At 39.9% G+C, this 10,985-nt stretch overlaps 1 long non-coding RNA gene across 1 annotated transcript in view; it reads left to right on the top strand.

The window, feature by feature from the left end:
- Positions 1-10,841, top strand: part of LOC125481147 — a 34,574-nt gene extending 23,733 nt beyond the window's left edge. The window contains exons 2-3 of the long non-coding RNA XR_007261234.1: positions 7,307-7,431; positions 10,745-10,841. This is a non-coding gene — a long non-coding RNA (uncharacterized LOC125481147). The remainder of the gene's footprint in view (positions 1-7,306; positions 7,432-10,744) is intronic.
- Positions 10,842-10,985: the final 144 nt, after the last annotated feature.

The following is a 10,985-nucleotide window of genomic DNA, read 5'->3' as shown; positions in this document are numbered from 1 at the left end:
TACCTCCGTAATTAAAGTGGGTATTAATTTGCTCCTTCAGAATTTTCTTCAACAGTTTCCGGACCACTGACATGATACTCACCAGTCTGTAATTTCTTGGTTCATCTCTACCACCCCTCTTAAAAAGTGGAACCACATTAATTGTCTTCCAGTCATGAAGTCATACAGCACAGAAAAAGACCCTTTGGTCTAACTTGTCTACGCTGACCAAGTTTCCCAAACTAAATTGGTCCCACTTGCCTGCATTTGGCCCATATCCCTAGAGTCACCCTCTGACACTTCTCCTGTAGCTAGAGAGGAATTGAAAATTTTTGTGTCAGAACCCCTACAGTTTCCTGTCTTGTGTCCCATAGCAGCCTGGGATGCAGTTCATCCAGGCCAGGGGATTTGTCTGTTTTTAAGCTTGACAAAGCCTCCAATAAGTCCCCATTTCCTATGTCAAGTTGTAAATTTCTCACAGTCCCTTTTCCTGAATTTCGCATCTACGTTCTCCTTTTCCAGAATGAAGGCAGAAGAGAAGTATTCATTCAATACCCTTCCAATATCCTATGGCTTCACACACCGCTTACCCCCTTGGTCCCTAATGGGCCATACTCTTTCCCTGGTTCACCTCTTCCCTTTGGAGACAGTAAGGACTGCAGATGCTGGAAGCCAGCGTCAATACATGTGAAGCTGGAAAAGCATAGCAAGTCAGAGAACATCCGAGGAGTGGGAAGTCCATGTTTTGGGCCAAAACCCTTAGTCACGACTGGGGAGGGGGAGGGGGAATGGGAGGGGAGCCCAGCAGTAAATAGGAGGGAGTTGGGGCTGGGGGACGGGTAAGTGGGATGGTGATAGGTGGATGCAAGTCGGAGGTTATTGTGATTGATCAGTGGGAAGGGTGGAGTGGATGGGTGAGTAGAAAGATGGACAGGTTTGGTCAGGACAGGGAGGCATGGAGGAGGGCGAGGGCTGGATATGGGATAAGGCTGGGGTGGAGGGAGTTTGAAGCTCCTAAAGTCAATATTGAGGCCATTGGGCTGTAAGCTCCCAAGGCGAAATATCAGGTATTGCTCCTCCAGTTTACATTTGGCCTCACTCTGACAGTGGCAGAGGCCAAGGAAGGACATGTCACCAGGGGAGTGGGAGGTGGAATTAAAATGGGTGGCAACCGGAAGGTTGGGTTGGTTGGTGCGTGCAGAGCACAGATGCTCCGTGAACTGGTCCCTGAGTCTGCATTTGGTCTCCCCGATGTAGAGAAGACCACATGGGGAGCAACAGATATGATAGATCATACGGTTGGAACTGGAGGAACACAGCAGGTCAGGCAGCATCAGAGGAGCAGGAAAGTTGAGCTGAAACATCAAGTTTCCTGCTCCTCTGATGCTGTTTGACCTGCTGTGTTCCTCCAGTTTCAACTGTGTTGTCTCTGACTCCAGCATCTGCAGTTCTTGCTGTCTACAATAGATCAGGTTGGATGAAGTGCAGGTGAAAGTCTGCTGGATCTGGAAGCGTTGTTTAGGTCCTTGGATGGAGGTGAAAGGGGAAGTGTAGGGGCAGGTGTTTCACCTCTTGTGGTTGCAGGGAAAGGTACTGGTGGAGAAAGTTTGGATGGGGCGGAGAGGAGGAGTGTAAAGCTGATCAGGGAGTCACGGAATGAACAGTTCGTGCAGAAAGCAGACAGGAGTGGGGAAGGAAATATCTTTTTGGTAATGGAGCCTGACTGTAGGTGGCGAAAATGTCGGAGGATGATGCATTGGATTTGGAAGTTGGTAGGGCAGTATGTGAGGATCAAGGGGACTCTATCTTTATTGTTGTTGGGTGAGAGGGGGTTTGAGGGCACAAGTGTGGGAAATGGAGGAGATGTGGTTGAGGGCATCCTTAATTACAGAGGAGGGGAAATTCCGGTCCCTAAAGTAGGAGGATATTTGGGATGTCCTGGAGCAAACCACCTCATCCTGGGAGCAGATGTGACGGAGGAATTCTCTTTACTGTATTTATAAATTACTTCAGGATTATCCCTAATCCTGTTCATAAGTCCTTTCGTGTGCACCCTTTTTCATGTACCTGCATCCACCACTTTCTCTGGCAGTTCATTCCACATATGAACTACTCTCTATGTAAAAATAAAAGTTGGCCCTCAGAGCTTTTTAAATCTTTCTCATCTCACCTTAAAAATAACTCCCCCACCCTAAGGAAAAAACCCTTGTCATTCGCCTTATCTATGTCCCTCATGGTTTTACAAACCTCTGTAAGGTCACCTCTCAGCCTCCTATGTTCCAGTGGAAAAAGTCCCAGTCTTTCCAGTCTATACCTCAAACCCTGCATTCCAGCAACATCTGATACATCTTTTCTGAACCCTCTCCTATAACAGGGCAAACAGAACTGGACACAGTAGTCCAGAAGAGGTCTCACCAACATCCTGTGCAACTTTAACATGGTGTTCCAACAACTATACTCAAAGGTCTGAGCGATGAAGACAAACAAGCTAAATGCCTTCTTAATTGCCCTGCATTTGCTTCACATAATGGCATTACCATTTTTCAATGAAAGTTAGAAGTTTTTTTTGAATCTTTAATTTAAACACAACAACACAGCTATTGAATTACCTTGTATTATCAGATATTGGGTGAATTTCAACTCCGACACTGTTGAAGCCATGTTTTAAAAATACCCAATTGTTGTCTCCTAGGAAATCTTTTTAATTTTGGTATTCTTGGACTTTTGTAACTCTAAAAATGAGCTGTCAGGAGACTGAAGTGGCAGGCTTGCTCAGACAGAACTCGCTTGTTGTTGATCACAGTGATATGTGCGGATTGCAGCATAATACACATTTATTGGCTACCGCTCATGCTGTACAGTTACTGATTTGAGACCGGTATTTTTGTACAGACAGCAATCACTGGGATGTCATGATGAAACTTGCCAACTTCAAAAGACAGTCCTTGTAATCTTATCTGTCTTATTACATGGATTCCAAGTGACGTCAATGCATAATACATTCAGTATCATATCTGTTACTTCTCTCTATCATCAATCCAAAGGTCTCCTATTTTTGAGGCCCTGCAACTAATTAGGGTTTTTCCTTTTCTGGCTTCAAAACGATGTTCCTGGGTTTAAAAAACACAAACAATTTTAACAAAACAGCACAGGACCTGCTCTTTTTGCATGAGTTCAATTTGAGTTAAATGAATGGCTGAGGGTTGACCTTAGAGGTTTATAAAATCATGAGGGGGATGGATAGGGTAAATAGTCAAGGCCTTTTCCCTAGGGGAGGGAAGTCCAAAACTAGAGGCCATAGGTTTAAAAAGCATGCCTTTGATTGCATAATATCATTTGGATATACCTGTCCTAAGCATATATGCAATGAAACAGTTCCAACTCGTGTATATTTTTCAGACAAAGCAATGAAACAGATACACTAACTGCTGTTTTTCAGGTTTCTGAACATAAAAATGTGTGCTATAGTTCATCGCATTGCAAATCCTTTATTGACATTACGATTTTACTGCTTGCACCCTGGAATATTCTGTTATTTTGACAATATATGAATCTTCCATTTTAATAGTGGCCAAGTGTCAAATGCAGTATGTACAGTGTTTCTAAATTACTGTTCTTTGCAATAAGATTCATAGAACGTGTAAATCTTACAAGCTCAACCAATGGACAACCTTTTTTCCCCTACTACACCTGTTTTAGTTAGTTCCAATATGGTCCTTGCTGAAGCATATGTAGATCACATGACCCCAAAGTAGTAGATTCACCTAGCTCCCTGATTAATATTCCTTCCTCAACTCAACACTACTCCAGAATAAAGTCAGAGGCACCTTCAAAGTGCAAGTTACCTTCCACATGTGCCAAAACAATCCATTGTATAGCGAGAGAAGTGTCTCACAACGTCCTGAGGATAAAATATTTTGGTATGGGTCTGCTGAAATGGAAGAAACCAACAAGTGACAGAAGAATATTGATAAAGCCTCTGCTTGTAACATCAGCTTCCAGATTAAGATTATGGCAATGTACAAAGCAGAATGCAATAAAATGGCTCATTGCACCATAGTATAATGGAGTGGGAGCAATGTTTTAAGACCCCTAAGAAATATATTCTGCTCTTACCACGATGGGAAAATCTGCTTAACATAGAGTCATAGAGATGTACAGCATGGAAACAGACCCTTCGGTCAAACACATGTATGTCAACCAGATATCCTAAGTAAATCTAGTCCTGTTTGTCAACATCTGGCCTGTATCCCTCTAAACCCTTCCTATGCATACACCCATCCTGATGCCTTTTTAAATGTTGTAATTGTAACAGCCTCCACCACTTCCTCTGGCAGCTCATTCCATACACGCACCACTCCCTGTGTGAAAACGTTGCCCCTTAGATCCCTTTTAAATCTTTGTCCTCTTACCTTAAACCTATGCTGTCTAGTTTTGGACTCCCCCACCCTATCTATTCACCCTATCCATGCCCCTCATGATTTTATAAACCTGTATAAAGTCACACCTAAGCCTCTGATGCTCCAGGGAAAATAGTCCCAGCCTATTCAGCCTCTCCCTATAGATCAAACCTTCCAATCCTTGTATATCTTTTCTGAACCCTTTCAAGTTTCACAACATCCTTCCTACAGTAGGGAGATGAGAATTGCATGCAATATTCCAAAAGTGGCCTAAGCAATTGTCCTGTACAGCTGCAACATGACTTCCCAACTCCTACACTCAACGCATTGACCAATAAAAGCGAGCATACCAAACACCACCTTCACTGTCCTGTCTACCTGTACCTCCACTTTCAAAGAACTATGAGCGTGCAAACCAAGGTCTCTTTGTTCAGCACCACTCCCCAGGACCTTCCCATTCAGTGTATAATTCCTGCCCTGATTTGCCTTACCAAATTGCAGCACCTCACTTTTATCTAAATTAAACACCATCTGCCTGTCCTTGGCCCATTTGGCCCATTTGATCAAGATCCCATTGTAGTCTGAGGTAACTTTCTTAGCTGCCCACTACACCTGTCATTGTGCAGATGACACCAAAATTGGAACATTTAATTATCTTTTTTCTTACTGCAGTATAATGAATATTGGAAAGTAATTTTAATATTTTTCAATCATCAAAGTTATCCATTACATAGAGATAATTACTTTTAGTAACATTTCAAATACTCAAAGATTAAAGGAATTTATGGATAAGCTCTTAATTAAAATTTGACTTTAGAATAATGACCTGCCTTTCAAAAATCCATAACTACAACAGTAGGTGTTAATTTATACCAGACATGTAGTATTATAGAGGTAGTAGGAAGTGCAGGTGCTGGAGAATCTGAGATAACAAGGTGTAGAGCTGGATGAACACAGCAGGCCAAGCAGCATCAGAGGAGCAGGAAAGCTGATGTTTCGGGCCTAGGAACAGTTCTGAAGAAGGGTCTAGGCCTGAAATGTCAGCTTTCCTGCTCCTTGCCTGCTGTGTTCATCCAGCTCTACACCTTGTTATCTATGTTGTGTTATAGTCTCCCTTTTCCATGGCAATCCTCTGTTTTAGTGTTTGCATGATGGGCCCAATTGTTTTACATTTAAAACAGCCACTAGTGCACTACCAAACATTAACTGCTGAGGAAAAACAATTACTTAACTCTTGAAGTTGTTTGAGGTTCTTGTTTTTGTATGTGGATGGTGCTGGTGGTAGTGGAGTGGATGGTTAAGAGGTCATTCTAGTTGTTATCCTCATGTCGTTCCCCTCTACCTCTCCAGGGAAGCCATGGTTTGTGTTTTGGATTAAGCAAGGCAGCCATATTTGTGCTATTATCTCTAAGGCATCTCCAAAAGTGTTGCAAGAAGTTCCATTGCCTTTCTCCCCTTTCACGTCTACACTATGACTACTTATTTTAGGACTAGCCAACAGCAACTGTTGGAAAGCACACACATGTTTGCAGTCGGTTAAAACAGAATGGCAGGCAGAAAACATTTGTCAGTAATGGCCCTGACAAGACAATAGCAGTATGCTTTCAAGAATTAACAAGCAATTTCAACAATCTCATCTTCCTTTGTGAGGAGTGGCCAGGGACTTTTGAACAAGAGGAAATAAAAGAATTGGAAAGTCCTCTAGTGTCACTCTGAGCTGTTTATAGCAGAGCAATACAGGTTATGATTGATCACACTGGGTAGGATTTAAAGGCAAAAATTGATACAATGGTAAAAAGTAAATCTTATTTCCATCTCACAAGAGGCTTCCAATACATGTGAGAAGACAATACATACTACATAATGAGCTTGAGTGACAATCCTAAATTGATTGTTAGCAGAACTTCTCACTCTGTCCTGATTATCCAGCAAATGCTGTTCAATTGCAAAAACGTATCTGTTGTGAGTTTTGTAAGCTTGGGCTGATTTGGGTATTATCAGTCCCTTTGCTTGTTGTGAACAGGTAAAGGAGCACGCTGTTCGATTTGATCACCCGTGTTTGGGGTGTCTAAGCTTTGTACTTCGTATCCTATCAGCCCTGAAATTTATTTATTTATATTACTAATATGTGGTATTGGTGGATCATCTTATTGGCTTGACGGCAGCACCCTTTAGTGTCTAATGCCACTTGTGTTGCGACAACATCACGTGAGCCAGTTAACTTTACCTATTGCTCAGAAGTTTACGATAATGTACTCTTCCAGAAAGTCATGAGTTAATGTTTCAGGGCAGAACATTTGGTCACAACCTGTATTCATGCCCATGCTATTACTGGTTCACTTTAGTGGATTTGATAAACTGCCACTTCTGTTTCTTGGAATTGAATGTACATTGGTGAGATGAATAATGTGTTTGGGTGATTGTGTTTTGCTGAATATTATTTTTATTTTGTAATTCATCGTGATGCAAACTTCCTCATGACTCATCAGTTAAATTTACACAGCCATTCTTTGGCCAGTTTTGTCTTTTGACTCCCTTTGCTTTCGTAAAGGAACCTTGATGTAAAGACACAGTAAAAGCTATGTCCCATTCTTCTTTTTCAAATAAAATACTGCAGATGCTGGAAATCTGAAATAACAGAAAATGCAGTAGAAACTCAGCAGGCCTGGAAGTATCTCTGGAGAGAGAATCAGAATTAATATTTCAGAACTGAATTCTTCTGCAGAAGATTCACATTGGACTCAATGTTAACATTGCTCCTCTCTCCACAGGTGCTGCCAAACCTGCTAAGTTTTTCTCTAGCATTTTCTCACTTTGTTTCATTCCTTTTCAAATACTGACTAATTGTCTGTACTTGCCGATATTTGGATCTGCAGTTAATTTTCCCTATGGTCTTTTGACTTTTGCAAATTATTTTGCAATTACAGTGAACAGATTTCTTTCAAGAATGGAAAAACCACCTTTTAAACAAGTTCAGACATGTGGACCCTGGGATCTAAAGGAGCGCCTCGGAACAGGAGGCTTTGGACATGTTTATATGTACGAGCATAAGGTAAATGTTATACTCCAGTGAGAAACCTGTTTTGAAATGTACAAAGCCTTTATGAAAACTGTGTTTTTAGGAGATTTCTAAAGGAGTGTCATTCATATTTGAAACAAGAACTGTTTCTCTTTCCACAGATGCTGCCCTGACTTCCTGAGTTTGGCCAGCATTTTTGTTTGCTCTTGCTCGCTATTGTTATGGCTTATTAATCACCAATTTGTCTAACTTGAATAATCCCTGATTTTTTTCACTCCCACTTGATTGAATGTTTGGCTTCCATGGAAAAAAAGACCAGCCAACTAAGGTTAACATGTCTTTTAACTTGCAGTCAGTTCCAGTATGTTTAGGAATTTGATCTATGACACTCGTTATATCTGGGGAGCAGGTGCAATGTCAATCTTGTTGAGTCGCACATTGCGTGTAAGTGGTGAAAAACTTACTTCCAGATGCTGTAGAATCATTCTAAACAGTTACTAGCAAAAAAAGTGACCTGGGCATAATTTTAGTTCTATGACGAACAACAGTGTTCTTGTGAATAGGATGTAATTGAATCATTTCCACCTTTGGAGAGGCAAACTGGATTCTTAGATTTATAATGTTGACCCTGATGCTAAAAATAAATTAAACCATCATGGTGTCTGACTTGCATTATTCATTAGTATACTGTATAGATGTTTGTGTTCTATGGCAGCTATATTGGAAACTTAGGTTTGTTTAGAATAGATTCCAATAGCAACGGTTTGACAAATTTATTTTCTTTGTTAATTTAAATATTAAATTCCCCCTGTACCTAACTAATTCATTTGAGCGCATAAAGGAAGTTCGGTTTATGTCTCCAATTTCTTTCTCGTCACTCAACTATCTGGGAATGTAATGCACGGCTTCGTTGTGAAAAGGAGAAGGCTGAAGAAAGAAAATAATTTTTTAAAAATGGAGAAAGAAACGTTGAAACATGAGTCCTGGGTATTAGTCGAGGTGTCTGAAGGTTTGGTCAAAAATATGACCAAAATATTTTGATAAGATTCTAGAAGAAATGGAAGTGTAGGGTGGTTTATGGGGGAAGTTGAAGTGAAGTAGCAGCGAAAGGTTCTATCAAAAATAGTTGGATAAAGTCAGTTCTGGAGGGAGTGCACAAAGATCAAAGCGAGAAGATTGAATGGTGTAGGAGGACTTGGAGGAGGTTTGATATGAACTTGGGTAAGGTCATTAATGATTCTAAAGTCAAGGTCAAGGATGTCCATTTTAATGCTTCTGGAAGACAAGTAATCAGGAATTATGGTTGAATAGTGTTTATTATGAGACAAAGAGCAGACTTTTGAATAAGATAGAGTTCAGAGAGGCCAGAAAACAGGATGTGGGAAAAATTCAGTTCACGAGTTACAGATGTGCGGATGAAGATTTCAATGGCAATTAGGCCAGGGAATGATGAAAAAAAAAATATGAATAGTCTTGGTGCTGAGCATGGTACAAGATTTGAATCTCAAGCTCCTCAACTTATTAAATGCTGAAAGGAATTCTAATTTATGAGACCAGTTGATTGCACAGCTCCCCCCCCCCCCCCCCCCCCCCACCAGAACTACATATGGACCAGTTAAAAAGTCTGCTGAAAACTTCCAAAAGCATACTTAAGTATAAGTTCAAAATTTAACTCATTATGAAAAATATTTTTTATAATCTTTCTGATACTTGTAAAAGTTTTGACCAAGATAGTTTTCAGTAAACATGATCACTTTTCAGTAGCTCAGCCATGTAGATAAGGGAAAACCTACACTTAATTTCCTCCTAGCTTATGCTTGTTTGGTTTAACCTTTTGGCAGAGTGTTTAATAGGTCTTTTGTGCACCTCGGCTTAATTGTTAAAAAAAAATCCTATTCATGATTTCTGAGTCCACTTTTCGAAACATTACCATGTCAATATCTGAAGAGAATATTCTGTCTGTTCATTGATAACGCCTTCCCTGGTTTTTATCTGCTGTTGACATTCTCGGACATGCTTGTGTCATCTTCAGACTCGACTACGAGGTTTTCCTAGCCAGCCGCTCAACCTGCACTCACTTGAAACATGTCCGAGTCTGCACCAGATTCCTTTCACCTATCACCCATGTGTTGGCTGACTTATGAATTTGGGCCTCCAGTTTGTAATTTTCTTTCTTTCTGTTCAAATCCTTTTATCTTTAGCCCTCCTTATCTCTAACTTTCTGTACCCCTTTAACATTTTTCTTCCATTAATGCATTTCCTTTAACTCGAGCCTTTTCTTTGCATCACTTTGGCCCTGCTATTGGCAGTCATGCCTTCAGCTTTGGAAACACTGGACTCCAAAATACCCTTCTTGAGGCTCTTTGTTTCTTCATTCTCTTTTTTAAGATCCTTCTCAAATTAATTCTTTCACCATGATTTTAGTCACTCCTGTTATCTCCTTCAGTTTCGTGTCAATTTTTGTTTGCTTCTATTTCTATAAACTTCCTTATTCACTTACCGAGGCAAGAGTTGCTGTATGGGTATGAGTTGTTGTCTTTAATTTTGTCCAATGCATCCAGATTTTAATCCCTCTACTGCTGGCAGCAAAGCTTCAGCTGCCTTGGTCCTAAGTTCTAGAATTCCCTTCTTAACCCCCTCTCCTGTTTTTCCCCCTCCTCCTTTGACGCTCTTTAACATTTAACCTCTTGAACCAAACTTTTGGCTCCCTGTCACAATATCACTTAATGTGCCAGCCAATTCAGCAATTTTTCTGTTTTGGAATGTTTTACTATGTTAAAGCCATTTTTATAAAGTTAGTTGTTCTGTGCTTTGAGACTCAAATTCCTTTTCAAGTACAATTTTTTTTTAATGAAGTCATTGCCATCAAACAGGTTCTGTGACCATTTTATAGATTCTAAGTTTGATCTGTTGAGAACTGACGTAGATTTGGATTAACTCTTGAATTATCCCTTTGAACTATTAAATTCTCTCCTTTCTGCATTTTGACTTGTAAAGCTTCTTTGTAAGTAATAAATGTTCAATTCTATTTAGATGCCTTGTATCCTCTTTACTGTAAAGATTGTTAATCAAAAGTAATTTGAGAAGGTTTAGATGAAGAATAAACCAAATACGAATTGAAGAAAAGAAATTTCAGGTGCTGGAAATACTCTGTTTCTAGCAGAATTTTGTGGAAGGAGAAAGAGTTTCAGTCAATTGCCTTTTTTCAGAAATAATTTAATGACACTCATAAGGCTACATAATACAGATATTTTGTTCCGTCACAAAATTTTACTAAACAGTTATGATTTTACATAGATTTATTTTAATTTCAAAATGAACCTAGAAATCCAAACTTCTGTTTTAGAACACTGGAGAAAGGATTGCTGTTAAAGCCTGTCGCTTGGAGTTGAGCACAAGAAACAAAGAAAGGTGGTGCCATGAGATTCAAATTATGAAAAAGTGAGTGCAATTTTAAAAGTTTTAATCAGCAATGTGTTCAATCCAAAGAGATGAAGGTATTTTTGATCACAGTGGTAAATATTTTTGAATTGTGGTGTTTGTATATGGTGGAAAAATGTACAGCGCATAAAGCATTAGTTAAGGTT

The sequence above is a fragment of the Rhincodon typus genome, unplaced genomic scaffold (assembly GCF_021869965.1).
Source record: "Rhincodon typus isolate 14 unplaced genomic scaffold, sRhiTyp1.1 hic_rhity00001017, whole genome shotgun sequence".
NCBI lineage: Eukaryota > Metazoa > Chordata > Chondrichthyes > Orectolobiformes > Rhincodontidae > Rhincodon > Rhincodon typus.
Note: the sequence above shows the minus strand (reverse complement) of the source record. Positions and strands in the feature narration are given on the sequence as shown.